This window comes from Micromys minutus (genome assembly GCF_963924665.1).
Source record: "Micromys minutus genome assembly, chromosome: 22".
NCBI classification, from domain to species: Eukaryota; Metazoa; Chordata; class Mammalia; order Rodentia; family Muridae; genus Micromys; species Micromys minutus.
This window is the reverse complement of record NC_137957.1, coordinates 42945131-42958096: the sequence shown is the minus strand read 5'-3', so window position 1 is coordinate 42958096 and position 12966 is coordinate 42945131.

Here is a 12966-nt window from a genome sequence, read left to right as displayed (position 1 = left end):
TGGGGCCCAGCTTGAAGACAGCGCATGTGTTTTGAATTGGCAATTCTTTTAACAGAAGCAATTTGGAACCCAGACAGGGAAGTTGCTCTTGCTGGGACTGTTACAGCCATTTTCCGTGTCCCCTGAGGGCAGTGCCTCTGAAGGGACTTCAGTTAGATGCTAGGGAGAACTTCTTTTCACTCTGGTGGTTGTGAATGACATTCGAAAGTTCGGGGGGGGGGGGGGGGGGCAGGGTTGTTTTTTGTTTTGCCTCGGGTTGGAACTAAAAAGTGAAAAGGGGTACTGTTGATAAAATGGTTCCCAGCAATGACATTGTCATTTGACAACCTAGTCCAAATCCTAGCTTACTGGTTCAGTAACTGGGGTCAAGTTTGTACTCCACGGTGAATCTCGGTTTCCTCACCCAGAGCAAGGAGACTGAGACTTTATGGAAGGTGTTCGAAGGGTACTCATTTAATCTTTTTCTTACGAAGCTTTTCCTAGGCTCTGACTCTATGATTCAGCACTTCCTGGAATTCTAAGGCACCAGTAACTTTCCAAGAGTGCAAACCGGCTCGCCTCTAAGGTCCAAGCTCTTCCCAGCAAGGCTGTGAGAGAGGTGAGGGGCAGCGACTGATCGGAGATCTGCACACTGACCTTGGTGCTCCGCGTCGGTGGACCCTCACGCTGCATTTCCTCTTCTGCTCCCATTTGGACAAAGACGGAAACTGTCAAAAACAAGTTGTTTCACAAGGTAGTGGAATCCTTGTGGGGTGTGATGTGATGCCTCGCACCGCATGCTGCGAGTGAAGATTAACATCTGGAATCTCTGGACCAGCCAGGACTGGGTCTATGGTTGTACTGCGAGGCTGCACCCCTTTGGGAACAGGGGTCAGGACCTCAAGCACTAGTAAGGCTGGTACCCATCTGCCTCCTTTGAGACCTTGGTCACCTTATATATACAAAGAAACAATGCTGTTAGGTGAATGGTGAAAATCCTCCAAACTCAAATGTTCCTGTGGACCAGTCATGTACAGAGTATCTCTGTGCGGAAATCTAGCCCTTGTCTGTGCCTATGGGCTACCCTCCAGTTCCCGCATACACTTTCTTTGGAGGGAAAGCTTTTACAAGGCTATGTAAAGGATTCATCCCAAATGGAGCCTTTACATACAGGGAATATTGTTTGGAAAGACAGAACATGCACAGAAAGAAAACAGTAACCTGCTAAGTGTTTGCTGCTGACAAAGGGCTTGAGTGTAGCTCAGTGGCAGAGATTTTTTCCTGTATACACAAGCCCCCAAGTTCAGTCCCCAGCACCCAAAACTGAGAAAGTCACCCCATGAGTTAGTTGTGTTTAAGCTGGACTGCCTTCCTTAATATGTGTCACATGACAAAGAAGATAAAAAGATACGTATGTCCATTCCCACCCCCAAGCCCCTTATAGCCTGTCACGCCATTAAATGCAGCAAAGTTATAGAACATTGAGTTTTACTAAATAAAAGAAAAATCTATCTTCTAAAGAAATCTGTCTCTCCTCTGTATGGATAGCAATATTTAGCCCAGGCCATCCTCCTGCCTCAGCCTCCTGACTGCCAGGTTTAGAGTCATGCAGATCTCGCCCTGCTCCCTCCTTTTTAATTTATAATAAAAGAATTTATCAAGAAAAGAATAAGGCCTTCCATGGTCAACTGCAACTGGCTCAAAGTGGATGAAAAGTTTTGCTTTGTGTGTGTGTGTGTGTGTGTGTGTGTGTGTGTGTGTGTGTGTGTGTGTGTGTTTTGTCTGTCTCTGAGGATAAAGGGCAGAAGCTATTTCTTTACTGGATTCTCTCCCTTACCACCACCACCACCATTACCGCCATCCAGAAGAAACAGAAACCCAAAAGGAATAGGAGCAAGCTCTCAGTAGCTTTCCATTCAGTTGAGAAAGGAACTGCCCAAGTGCCTCTGGCTGCCACAGTTCGGGTTTGCCTGTCCTTGCCAAGTCTGCAGTGTGGCAGCCATTACGACAGTGCACTAGCGCCCCCTGTGGTCCATTCTAGGAAACTAGCCATGACCTATAAACTGCCGAACCTTTTAAACCTTTCTAACAAATCTCAGGATTTCAAAATCATAATTGCAGCTTTTATTCCCCGAGGAACAACTGGAAACCACGTCCCATGATTATCTCCTGGACATACAGGATTCTGGGCGGTACCCCCTCTGAAGCACCCAGCCATGGAACAGAGAAAAAGTATGAAATTAGAAGCATTATTACGTAAGGCAAACGGGTTGGGAAATGCTGGGTTAAATAGAATTCAATAAAAATTAAATACAAAGGCTGTTTTCTGCTCTTCTTTGGAGCATTTGACACAGAGTTTCTATCTCTCAAGGGGAAATGATATCTCCCACTGCTAGCAGGAAGTGTAAAGAAATTGTCACTTAGATTTGTAAACTGAGTCCCAGGAAGGTGACAAAGGTTCCTTGGAGGTGGGTTTTTACTACCATACACACACATACACACACACATACACATATACACACACACCTACACACACATCCACACATACACACATACACACATACACACATACACACACACCTAGACACACACACACACATACACACACACATATACACACATACACACATACACACATACACACACACCTAGACACACACACACATACACACACACATATACACACATACACACACATATACACACATACACACACATACACACATACACACACATATACACACATACACACACACCTACACACATATACACACATACACACATACACACACATACACACACACACATACACACATAAACACACATACACACATACACACACACATACACACATACATACACACACACACAAACATACATGGGGTGAGGAGAGAGGGGGGAAAGGAGGAAGAGGGAGTTCAGTGTTGTTATCAAGCACAGTTATTTGTAGAACAGAAAATGGCATTGCTTTCAACCAGCATTATTGGGAAATCAAGTAGACCCTTTTTATGTTCAGTTTGGTCCACCTCTTCACGGAGGATTGTTTCCAGTTCTCTGTTCCGAAAAAAACAAACAACAACAACAAAAAAACTCTGTTGTTATATGCAATTACCTGTTCAATAAATACTTATTAAGCATCAACTGAATACACAAGCAAAATAACACATGATCCAAGAAGAACAAACCTTTGGTGGATTAGGTTCTGGAGCTGCCGTGTGCTAGCTGTGTTCTTGGACAATCTATTTCTTGTCCGTAAGAGGCCAATAAAAATGATAATAATAGCTCTTTTAAAAAAAAAGATTTACTTATTATATATAAGTATGTATTACTTATATAAGACACTGTCGCTGTCTTCAGACACAGCAGAAGAGGGCATCAGATCCCATTACAGATGACTGTGAGCCACTATGTGGTTGCTGGGAATTGAACTCAGAACCTCTGGAAGTCAGTGCTCTTAACTGAATAATAGCTCCTTTGATGGAATATGCGAAGGCTTTAATCAGGGATTCTCAACCTGTGGGTCCATGACCCTTTCACTGGGTTTCATACCTGCATATCCTGCGTGTCATATATTTGCTTTGTGATTCCTAACACTAGCACAATTACTGTTCAAAATAGCAATGAAAATAATTTTATGGCTGGGGGTCACCACAGTGTAAGGAACTGAAGTAAAGGATCATAGCATTAGGAAGATGGAGAACCACTGCTTTAGACAGGTAACATCCACAGAATGGCGAGCACAACGTTAGCATATAGAGGAGACTCAGTGAATATGTACCCCTTCTGTTATTGTTCTTATTGAGATAATTCAGGAATGGCCTCTGCCCTCAAGGACCTGATCGTCCCATGAGAGACAGGTGACAGGGACACTTGCGTAGCAGTATGAAGGAATGGGTCAGAGAGAGTGATACCACTTGCCCACTCCGTCCTGCTTTTAGTGACTACCTCAAATGCCATTTAAATTCCATTCTTGATGACTCAGTGGTTAAGAGTTGTGGCTGTTCAACTCCCAGCAACCACATGGTGGCTCACAACCATCTATAATAAGTTCTGATGCCCTCTTCTGGCACACAGGTGTACATGCAGATAGAGCATTCATACATAAAATAAATAAATATTTTAAAAAATTAAACTTTATCCTTTTCTAAATTTGTTATCGGCATGTATTAGTAGCACATGATAAATGGGTTGTATCGTGATTTGCACATGACATAATTCACTTATGTTCTTTCCCCATTAACTTCCTTCACCCCAGTTCTGTTGTACTCATACCCTTTTCATCTTCTCCATTATCTTTTACTTTCTTCTTTCTTTTCCTTCTTCCCTTCCGCACTGCCTAGTTTTATATCAAGTTGATATAAGCTAGAGTCATCTAAGAGGCGGGAACCTCAACTGAAAAATTACCTCCATAATATTGGGCTTCAGGCAAGGCTGTTAGAGCATGACCTTAATTAGTGATTGATGGGGGAGGGCTCCGCCTCTTGTGGAAGGAGCCATCCCTTGGATGGTGTCCTGGGTTCTATAAGAAAGCAGGTGGAGCAAGCCAGGGGAAACAAGCCAATAAGTAGCATCCTTCCATAGCCTCTGCATCAGCTCCTGCCTCCAGGTTCCTGCCCTGCTGCACTGACTTCCTCCAGTGATGAACAGTGATCTGAAAGTGTAAGCTGAATAAACCCTTTCCTCCCCAACTCCCTTTTATGGTGTTGCATTGCAGCAATAGAAACCCTAAGTAAGTTACTTTCTTTCCATCTTTTCCTCCTTTCTTTCTTTTATTTGACAATGTCTCCTGTAGCCCAAGTTGGCCTTAAACTCTTGAACTCCCTGGCTCAGCCTCCTAGAACGTCTACACAGCCCCACCATGCAGAGTGTTATTCAGATTCTCATGCCTAGAGTCCCAGCACTTGGGAGGCCAAAACAAAATGGCCACCAATTCAATGCCACCCTTGCAAATCAAGGCCTTGTTTCAAAAATAAAAAGCACCCAGTAGTACACCCTTTAATCCCTGCATTCAAGAGGTAGAAGCTAGCAGTTCTCTCCCAGTTCCAGACTAGCTAGCCAGAGCTACATAGAGATACTGTATCAAAAACAAAACACCCCACCCAGACCCCCATGGATGTAACTCAGTGGTAGAGAATTTATCCGGAATGCATAAGGTCCTAGGTTCAATCCCTAGAAAAACAGAGAGAACAAAGCTTTGACAGCTATAGAGAGGAAAATGTCACAGGAGAGTGGGGCAGAGGTATGTGGTCATGTGGCACGTATTTGCTGTTCTTAGAACAAGTGATTAAATGATTAGATCAATAGATTCTGAAGGCGGGCAAACTGATTGTCCAGGAGGGTGAGCTGGTCTGGAGTAAAATGGAAAACAGTAACCCGAAAGGATACAGTTGTGTGAGTAAAAGGGTAAGACCCAGCACATCCTGTACAGGGATAGCAGATCTAGAGGGTTTGATGCTAAAGGTTTTCTTTGTAGCTATGGTAACTGGAGATACTGCACGGTTCACCCACCATCAGATGGGCCGCCTGTGGTTCTAATGAGCTCCCTCATATACATGGAGTCTAGATCTGAGGGAAAACAACGCCATTCTGTCTCTAGTCACAGCTCTGCTAGGAAGCTGGGAAAAGGTCTTTGTCACAGCCCTTGCTCTCAAAGAAAACTCCTCCATGTTAAGTACATATACTGCAGACTCCTGTGTCCTCCTTATGAATATCTCCCATCATGCATCATAACCCTGGGAATCTAAGCTTCCCAATACATACACATGGGGTGGGGGGCTCATTGAAAATGAAGAAATTAAGAAGCAACCCATCAGAAACTACAGTATTGAGGCATGGGATGCTTCTCTTCTGTATCCAGCACTACAGTGGCTTCAGGAGGATATTTCTCAAAGGTGACTTGTTAAATCCACCCAATAAGCATGGGAAGCTTTGATCTTCCTAACCTGTGCTAATGAGACCTTATCCATCCATTTGTTTCCGTTTGAGTGTCCCCTGTGCAGATGGCACCTCTTTGCTAGGACTTAGTTGGTTACAAGAGGTGGGGTCCCAGTCAGACTCATCTAAGAGGAGGGGGATATTAACTTGGTGAGCATGAAATCCCATGGATAGGAATGTGCCTGGGGCTTAAAAAAAACTATAACCAGGTGGTGGGGGTAAATACCAGAGGACTGCTCTCTTTCTTTGCTTGTTTCTTAGGCTCCCTCCCACTCAGCTCCTGCTAGAGATCCGTGGTGAAAGGCATAGGGGCCAAGGGCTCCTAACTTTACTAGTCCACTGCAAAGAGACTAAATGTTTTCTCTGGTTCCAAGACAAAATGTCCCAGCAAAGACCTCTTTGACATAGCATGAGTCAGTCCAATCTGGAGAATCACGAGATGAGACAATTCAGCAGTTTTCGTGGGAGACGGGGGTGGGGGGCACAAAAGATAGGGGTCGGAGAGGTGAAACCTCCAGGAAAGGGGAGACTGAAATGTTAGGCAGCCAATATAAAGGTGCCTGCTGTGTTCTTTCCTAGTTCTCACACAGTGTGGCTTAAAGGTGAAGGTACTTTCATGGATCTCCAGTTGGCAGTGACGATCCAGGATGTGTTAGAACCGTCAAGGGGAAGAGAGTTGCTGGGGTGATCTTGGAAAGTGATCTTCAAGGCTGGTTCCAGCCTGGGCTTTCTGCTTCTTGATCTAGGAAGATGTCTATACACCGCAGCACAGGTTCCCATGATGATGGTTAGATAGCCACTGAAGCCAGAACTCAGAAGTGACCCTTTCTCCCAGAAACTGTTTCCATTTATTGTTCTCTCCCAACAGCAAGGAAAGCAATATACACAGCAGTTTAACTTAGCAATTCTTCAGTTGTTCAGCCGACCGACAATTCTATTAATTTAGTGAGCATCTACCCTCTGGCTCGATGCGTGCTATAGGTGAGGGTCGGTACTAGGTCTTAGGAAACTTTCAGTGCTTTTTTTGTAAATAATCTGTTCCTCCAGGGTGGGGGGGGGGATGCTAAGCATTCAGAAATAAAAAGAAATACAAAATATGCTTGGCCTGGGATCCTTAGCAATTCATCCTACAACTAGAGAAAGAAAATTGTCCATGTAGCAAGCTGTATGTCATCCATGATGGGGCAGAAGGTTCCAGGTTAGAGAGGCCAGAAGGGTCACTCAAGAAGAGCATCTTGGACACATCGATGGTTTTGCAGGGTCTTTAGAGGGTAAGGGAGCTTTGTTTACAAGTGCATGTGTTTAGCATCCAGTATTTTCACAATATTGCACCAAGTAAGACCATCTGCATCTGGAGCCATTCTAGGGCACAGCCTGCAGCCAGCAGCCTGGTCCTTGTTCAGAGACAGGACTGCCACCCACAACTCTCCTGATAGTCTTGTTTTTAGTTGTTATGGCCCATTGGATCAAAGCCGCTAAGTTTGATGCAAGTTCAAAATAATTTCCTTCAAGGATTAACTCATCTTTCTGGGCTTGGGGAGCTACACAAGCAACATCTGGTACAGCCTTCAGAGGGCTTTTTCACCCAAGGAGTTTCAGATTTCAATATGTGAGCCATCCTGCTGAGTAACACCGGCGGGGGAAACAGCTCTGAGTGCCTTTATCTTGTAACAAGAGCCCCGCAGAACGCCCCCACAGCCGTGTTTTGCACACGACCATAATAAATGGGTGCAAACCGTAACAGGTTCCTTATCACTCCGTTTCTTGCCAGAGTGACTGAATTCCAGCTGTTGGGCTGCAACCCCCTTGTGAGTTTTCTCTGGGGCTATTCCATAGCCCATCCTAGGACTATGAATAACACCCTCCCATGTACTGACTAGCCCTTTGCTCACATTTTAATGTAGCCTCGGGGAGTCTGTTGGGTGGTTCCTATCATCAAACTCCATCTACCACATCCGTGACTGCTTATGTCTGCTTAGGACCATCTCCTTGCCTCTTGGTAATCCCTGGCTATTTTTCTCCACGCACTATGTTTGGTATTCCCTGCTCTTTCCTCTGCAACTCATGGTCTGGTCCAGCCATCCCTGGAGTTTTCTCTTCTTAAAGATGGGGCATTACAAAGTTGACTCGGGTATTGTAGCAGAGATACTCAGAATGAAAATAAAGATATGATGCTGTGCCTGGAGCTGGATGGTTAACAGTACATACTGATCTCTCAGAGGACCCAAGTTCGATTCCCATCACCGACCTCAAACTCACAACCACCTGTAACCCCCATCTCCACAGGAATCCAATGGCTCTGTCCTCCTGGGCATCTGCGCTTGTTACGTATACCCACACAGAGACACATAATTGCAAACAAAATAATTTATTTTTAAATCACATCTGGGTCTTGAGAGATGGCTCAGTGGGTAAAGGGTTTGCTACACAGCATGGAAATCTAAATTCTATCCCCAGCACCTGCATCCAAAATATTTAGTTGTTGTAGTACTAGTGAGGCAGAGACAGGGAGACCCCTGGGATTGACTGACCAGTCCAGTCTAACTGGGTCATTAAGCTTTAGGTTCAATGAGACATCCTGTCTCAATAAAATAAAATAAAAACACCCAGTGTAAACACCTGACATGCACACATGCACACGTGGGCATGCACGTGAACATATATACATAGTCACATACATACTCAAAATCAGGTCCTTTTTAAATCTGAGCCTGCTCTTTTTAAAGTATAAATATAAATAAAATTATCTGGATATAAATGGCCATGGAGGTTTCTCCTTCCAAATGAGGGGGGAAAGAGAAAGGGGAAAAGAACCCTGAGAGTCATGGCCTGGATTCAAAGGAGACACGGTCAGCTGTGTCTAAAGCAGCGAGGTCTGACAATACAGATGTTACTGGCACCAGGAAAGCTGCTAGCAAATGTCTTCTCCCCCAAATGTCAGTAGTAGGTCTGGAAAAGGTTTCTGAGAAGAGGGTAGAGAGTACAGATCACAAACAAACAGACAGAGAATTGTTTTCATCCACTCTATTGGAGAGTCTGGGCCTGGTGCCCAGGGCTCATGTCCTGCTGTACCGTCTAGGTGATGCTGGCCCAACTGGAACTGTGGGGCTCTGCCTTCACCATGCCTCCAGCCTAGGTCCAGTAATCCCATTAGAACTGGCCTGTGCTCTGGGCTGTGTCAAAGCTCTCCCAATGATTCTGATGTGCAGCCGTGGTTGAAACCCGCCGCTGTGGAGAGAGGAGACAGTTGCTGGAATGGACCAGGGAGGAACGGGAGGGCTGGTCCATGACAGGAGCTCCAGCCGGGCCAAGCATGGTGCAAAGGCTTGGTTGGCTCTGCAAGTGTCCACGATCATGTGGGTCATGGAACATGCTCTTAGATGCTTGGACTCAATGAATGGCTTTGTCAGGGGGTTGTAAGGACAGGGCTGTGACTCAGATGCCACCATAAGTCCTTCCTTGCAGTTACGAACACTGTGGCATGAAGGCAAGGAAGTGGGTAGAGCTGACTTTAAAAATGAGATTTTGTTTGGTTTGGGTTCTTTTGGGAGGGGTATTTTTGTTTCTGTTTGTTTGTTTTTCAGTTTGGTCTGATTTGATTTGGTTTTTGTCTTTCAAGGCAGGGTTTCTCTGTGTAGCTTTGGATTTCCTGGAACTCGCTCTGTAAACCAGGATGGCCTCGAACTCTCCGAGATCTACCTGCCTCCACCTCGCCTGGGTGAAAACGAGGTCCTTTCAGACAGAATACTAGATTTTTAAAGGGAAATATAACAAACTTTTTCTCTCTTTTTTTTTTTTGAGACAGATTCACATGCATCCCAGGCTGGCCTTGAACTCACTAGGCAGTGAGGATAACCTTAAACGCTGGTCCTCCAGCCTCTACCTTCCAAGTGCTGGGACTACAGGCATCACATTAAGTCCTATGCGGTGTCCGTGTTGGAGCCATGGCAAATGCTAAGAAAGCTTTGCTGACCAGGCCACACTTTCAGCTCTGTAACTGTGTTCAGTGTATTGTCCAACAGTACCCAGAACACTGTATGGCCAACGTTACTACGCATCCCCAGAAATCTCTCATTTTACCAGACAGAAACTCTCATCACTGCCTGCCCTCCCCCACCCCTCCCACTCTTTGCCTTCATGAATCAAATACATGTTCTTTATCACTGGTTCACAGTGGGTCCCAAAAGAGGTGATGGGTCTGAATTTGACCAAGGGATTTCCTCGAATTTATGGTGTCTCTAAGTTAGCCACACCTTCTATTTCCAAAAGATACTGCCTTACTCCCAAGTAGATTCTCTCTTGTACATTCCAACTCCTCTGAGACTTGTACCTTTTCCCTCACAACCCCACTCACTTAGCACTAACTTGGCCCCAACCCCATCCCAGTCACTAGCCAAGCGGGACCAACCTGAGAGATCTAAATCAGATACTCCAACCAGTGTGTCCTCGTAGACCAAGGTTTCAAAAAGAAAAACAGCAACTGGATTGGCTTGTGAACGCGTATGTGTAGATCCAGTGAGCTAGGTGCAGAGGCCTGAAATTTCTTTTGAGCTCTCCAGTGAGGGTGAAGATGGTGATAATAATGATGGTGGTGGTGGTGGTGGTAGAATGGTGAGGGTGAGGATGGTGATGAGGGGGAGGAGGGTGATGAGGGGGAGGATGGTGATGAGGGTGAGGGTGAGGACGGTGATGAGGGTGAGGATGGTGATGAGGGTGAGGAGGAGGATGGTGATGAGGGGGAGGAGGGTGATGAGGGTGAGGAGGAGGATGGTGATGAGGGGGAGGATGGTGATGAGGGTGAGGGTGAGAACGGTGATGAGGGTGAGGATGGTGATGAGGGGTAGGAGGAGGATGGTGATGAGGGGGAGGAGGGTGATGAGGGGAAGGATGGTGATGAGGGAAAAGATGGTGATGGGGGTGAGGATGGTGATGGGGGTGAGGATGGTGATGGGGGTGAGGAGGACGGTGATGAGGGGGAGGATTGTGATGGGGAGGATGGTGGTGGGGATGAGGAGGACGGTGATGAGGGGGAGGATGGTGATGAGGGTGAGAAAGAGGATGGTGATGAGGGGGAGGAGGGTGATGAGGGGGAGGATGGTGATGAGGGTGAGGAGGAGGATGGTGATGAGGGGAAGGATGGTGATGGGGGTGAGGATGGTGATGGGGGTGAGGAGGACGGTGATGAGGAGGAGGATCGTGATGGGGGGAGGATGGTGATGGGGTGAGGAGGACGGTGATGAGGGGGAGGATGGTGATGAGGGTGAGGAGGAGGATGGTGATGAGGGGAAAGATGGTGATGAGGGTGAGGAGGAGGATGGTGATGAGGGGAAGGAGGGTGATGAGGGGGAGGATGGTGATGATAAGGGGGAGGTTGGGAAGGAGGGGGAGGATGGTGATGAGGGGGAGGATGATGATGAGGGGGAGGATGATGATGAGGGGGAGGATGGTGATGAGGGGGAGAATGGTGATGGGGGAAGATGGTGATGAAGGGGAGGATGGTGATGAAGGGGAGGATGGTGATGAAGGGGAGGATGGTGCCGATGACTATGTAGCCAGTTGTCAGCCCCCACTCTGTGTTAGTGAAGCCTGTGGCTGAACTCCTTCACAGTGATACATTTTACTAGTATCCAGGTGGCTAATTCTCACTAGTCCATGGTAAACATCTTGAGAACAGAACTCTATCTCTTCATTATGTTCCCAGACTCCAGAGCTGTGAGTGGCTCAGAGTGGCATTTAGGAAATGCTGAGTGAATGGACAAACGAAGGAGCTCAGAGGCCGGAAAGATTAACGGGATCTGCGGGGAAAACCTCCAAAGCTGTCCTGGGATACTCAAAATGTATCAACTTACCGGCAGCCACCAGAGGATTTTAAGTGAGCACACAGAATGTTAGATGTGTGCCCCCGTGTGTGATGTGTAGAAAGGGATTTAAACTGGAGATGATAGCAACCTGAGTGGTTGTCAAATAACTAGGAAGGCAGGAACTAAAGCCGTGACGCTGGGCCTGAGGAAGGAACGCACGCAGGAGCACACACCTAAAATTCTGGCACTTGAGCAGCAGAGGCGAGAGGATTTCAAGTTCGAGGCCAGCCTAAGCTACATTGAAAGACCTCTCAAAACAAAGACAGATCAGATGGATGGGCTAATCACGCATCTCCACTGCCTTCAGAGCATTTGTTCTGAGTATAATTTGTTCTGAGTATAATTTGTTCTGAGTATGGTAACACCCTCCCCTTCATCCCCCAAAGCACCGGGTTTAAATGGTATTTACGTGTCTGTTCTGTACATGGAAGATAAAGTTAACAGACCCTGAGGATGTGGGGAAGTATAGAAGAGTCTGGGATGATTCTCAGTTTTCTACCCTGATACCCAGCATCATTGACCAAACCACACTGCCCAGAAAATGGAGACCTCACCTGTCTTTGAATGCACTTAACTTGGAGAGTTACTGCAGCGTGGAACACAGGGCAAGGAATTGTGTCAGAGACACACAAATGGCTGCTGTTTGGAACACAGGTTGGAAGGCATTACCCAGGGAGAATATCTTCCGGGAAGCTCGGGGTTGAATCCGTCCCAGAGATTTTATTACAGTGGAAAGCTGCCTTGTTGGCTCTCGAGACTGACCGAAGGAAGGGTGTCAAAAGCGTAATTCATCCCGGTTCCCATTTTACTCTCCTCCCTGCAGGTCAGCAACATGACTGCTTCTGTTGCTGTTCCATGCCTTCTGAGTGTCTTTGCCGTGAACTGGACCAGTTGGCCGCGGTCATTTACACGGCCGGTGTTAACTACTTGCCACATTAAGGCCCGCTTATTTGAGTTGGAAGAATGTAGACCCTGGTTTGGCGGTTCTGAGCCAAAACTCAGGGACACAAAAATGTCCTCCCTCATTTATAAGCCCCATGACCCAAGACCATTACTAATCCCTAACCATCCGTGCCAGAACAGCACTTTCCACTGCCCCTTCAATGTGTCAGCAACTAGGTAATTACTTAATAACATCAGGAGACCGCCTTGTGCTTCCTCGATTGGCAAGTGATAAGTGAGTTTCCCAGTT